Raw genomic sequence first — 410 nt, forward strand, 5'->3', positions numbered from 1 at the left:
GATTCGTTAATCATGGAAATCACTTTGGGACCCAAAACAGTGAGTAATAGTCCACGAAACGGGCCAAAATCGGCCAAAACTATGAGTGTTGATGACCGACGTAGACGCACCCCGGGTTTGTTAATCAAGGGATCACTCCGGGACCCCAAAACAGTGAGTAATAGTCCATGAAATTGGCCAGAATCAGCCAAAACTGTAAGTGTTGACTACCGACACGTAAATGCAACCCAAAACAATGAGTAGTAGTCCACGAAACGGGCCAGAATCATCCAAAACTATGAGTGTTGATGAGCGACACGTAAACGCACACCGGGGTTCGTTAATCATGGAAATCACTCAGGGACCCCAGATTAGTGAGTAATAGTCCATGAAACGGGCCAAAATCGGCCAAAGCTATGAGTGTTGATGAC

Source organism: Triticum aestivum, chromosome 5B, assembly GCF_018294505.1.
Source record: "Triticum aestivum cultivar Chinese Spring chromosome 5B, IWGSC CS RefSeq v2.1, whole genome shotgun sequence".
Lineage (NCBI taxonomy): Eukaryota > Viridiplantae > Streptophyta > Magnoliopsida > Poales > Poaceae > Triticum > Triticum aestivum.